General features: G+C 38.4%; 1 pseudogene; it reads left to right on the forward strand.

Annotated features, from left to right (window-relative positions):
• The first annotated feature begins 463 nt into the window (after positions 1-463).
• On the forward strand, positions 464-1,004 carry LOC105998896 (annotated as a pseudogene).
• The last annotated feature ends 1,584 nt before the right edge of the window (positions 1,005-2,588 follow it).

Here is a 2,588-nt window from a genome sequence, read left to right on the forward strand (position 1 = left end):
GGCACCAATGGCTTACATCTATAATCCTAGCTACTCAGGACACTGGCATCTGAAGAACAAGATTCAAAGCTAGCCCAAGTAGGAAAGTCAGTGAGACTCATCTCCAATTAACCACCAAAAAGTAGGAAGTAGAGTTGTGATAGAGTGCCAACTCTGAACGAAAAAAAGCTCAGGAACAGTGCCCAGGCCCTGAATTTAAGCCCCAGGACCAGCACACACAGGAAAAGCAAGGTAGGCATGTAGTGATGTACTTCAAGTACTAAAATTTACTAACAAACCCAGAATATGCTACCTACCAAAATTATCACTCATAATTGAAAGATAAAAAAATCTCCTAATGATAAACTAAATGTAGAGCAGTTTATAACCACTAAAAAAAACAAGCTGTGAAAAGAATGCTAAAGAAATTTTACATACATAAGAAGATCAAGAAAAAAGTTTGGAGTCAATCGCTGCTGCTGGCATGGGTTGCTCGCTGAACTGCATCATCGCTGTGTCCCAGAACATGGGCACCAGCAAAAAATGGGACCTCTCCTGGCCCAGGTTCAGGAGTGAATTCAAGTATTTCCAAAGAATGACCACAACCTCTTCACTAGAAGGCAAACAATCTGGTGATTACGGGTAGGAAAACCTGGTTCTCCATTCATGAGTAGGCTCGACCTTTAAAGGACATAATATAGTTCTTAGTAGAGAATTCAAGGAACCCCCACAAAGAGCTCATTTAGAGGAAGCCTTAAAACTCATTGAGCAACCAGAATTAGACAATAAAGTAGGCATGGTTTGGATAGGAGGCAGTTGTTTTTATAAGGAAGTCATGAATCAGCCACTCCATCTTAAATTATTTGTGACCTGGATCACGGGAATTTGAAAGTGACACATTTTTTTTTCCAGAAACTGATTTGGAAAAATACAAATGTCTCCCAGAACACCAAGGTGTGTTCTCTGAGGTCCAATAGGAAAAGGGCATTAAGTACAAATTTGAAGTATATGAAAAGAATGATTAATAAAGCTACTGAAGCAAGTGCTCCAGCAAAATAAACTAAATAAACCAAAATGAAGATGGCCCACAATCCAGGAAAATAAGACTGAACACAAGCAATATTCCAGCTGTGTAGTTGGCATAGAAAACAAATGTGTGCTGTTGACAGACCTGAAACACTTGGAAGGAAGTGTTCATTGGAAATAAAGCAAGGGATGGGAAGAAGAGGAAATAACAGCATAAAACGTTGTTCTCAACAGTGAGAACACATGCTCACAGTGACGTGATGACTGAGCCCAAATGTAATCACTATTTGGGGACAATATGAGAGGAAGAGACAATAGAAGTGATGCAAACATCAAATCTTTATCAGGGAATCACTGTATAATATACAAAATGATGGATCATGTCGTGAACATTTTTTAGAAAAAAAAATGATCCACACTTAATTCACTGTTCCAAAGAACTGAAAGGGATGAGATAGAGTTCTGGTAAGACTTCTATAAGCTGAAAAGGGTTTAACTAATACACTACTGTAATAATATGTACACACACACACACACACACACACACACATATATATATATATATATATATAGTCACTCAAAAATAATTTGTAAAGAACCATTGAGGTTCTACCTGAAGAAAAACATCAAGAGAAAAACTTGCCTTTGGATAGGAAAACTGAAGTTATAGAACCAGGGAACTTTTGTTCTTTTAAAGCCATTGGAATTCGCCAACCCATTTTCATGTCTTTGTTAAAAATAATTGTTTCCTTAAAAAAGAGATCAAGGTAAACATGAAAAAAGCAGGGACAAGAAAAGAAAGGAGTAGCAAAAAATCTAAAATTAAGGCTGGGAAGGTGGCTCAGTGGTAGAGCACTTGCCTTGCATGCATGAGGCTCTGGGTTCGATTCCTCAGCACCACATAAGCAGGAAAAAAAAAGCCGGAAGTGGCTCAAGTGGTAGAGTGCTAGCCTTGAGCTGAAGAGCTGAGGGACAGCACCCAGGACCAGAATTCAGGCCCATGACCGGACCCCAAAAAAATCTATAATTAAAAAGAAAAATAATGAAGCCAGGTGCTGGTGACTCACACCTGTAGTCTTAGCTACTCAAGAGGCTGAGATCTGAAGATCATGGTTCAAAGCCTGCTGGGCAGAAAAGTCCCAGTGAGACTCTTATCTTCAATTAACCACTCAAAAACCAGAAGTGGTGCTGTAGCTCAAAGTGGTAGACCACTAGCCTTGAGCAAATGAGCTCAGGGACAGTGCACAGGCCGAGTTCAAGCCCCCATGACTGACAACAACAAAGAAAGGCAAGAATTATTACATACTTTTCAATTCTAACACTTAGCAGTAGACTCAATTCTCCAATCAAAGGAGACTGTTTTATAGTGAAAGTTTGCAAAAAGATTTCCCAAGCAAAAGGAGTCCCAAACAGGCAAAGGAAGCTATACTCATATATAAAGAAGACCTCTAATAAAAAATTTGTCAAAAGAGACAAAACATCTCTTTTTCCTCTATCCATATTAATAGAGGTAAAAATCCATCAAAAGGACACAATAATTGTTAGTATCTAATAAAATAATTAGTACATCAAACTTTGTTAAA

Source organism: Dipodomys ordii, unplaced genomic scaffold (assembly GCF_000151885.1).
Source record: "Dipodomys ordii isolate 6190 unplaced genomic scaffold, Dord_2.0 Scaffold176, whole genome shotgun sequence".
Lineage (NCBI taxonomy): Eukaryota > Metazoa > Chordata > Mammalia > Rodentia > Heteromyidae > Dipodomys > Dipodomys ordii.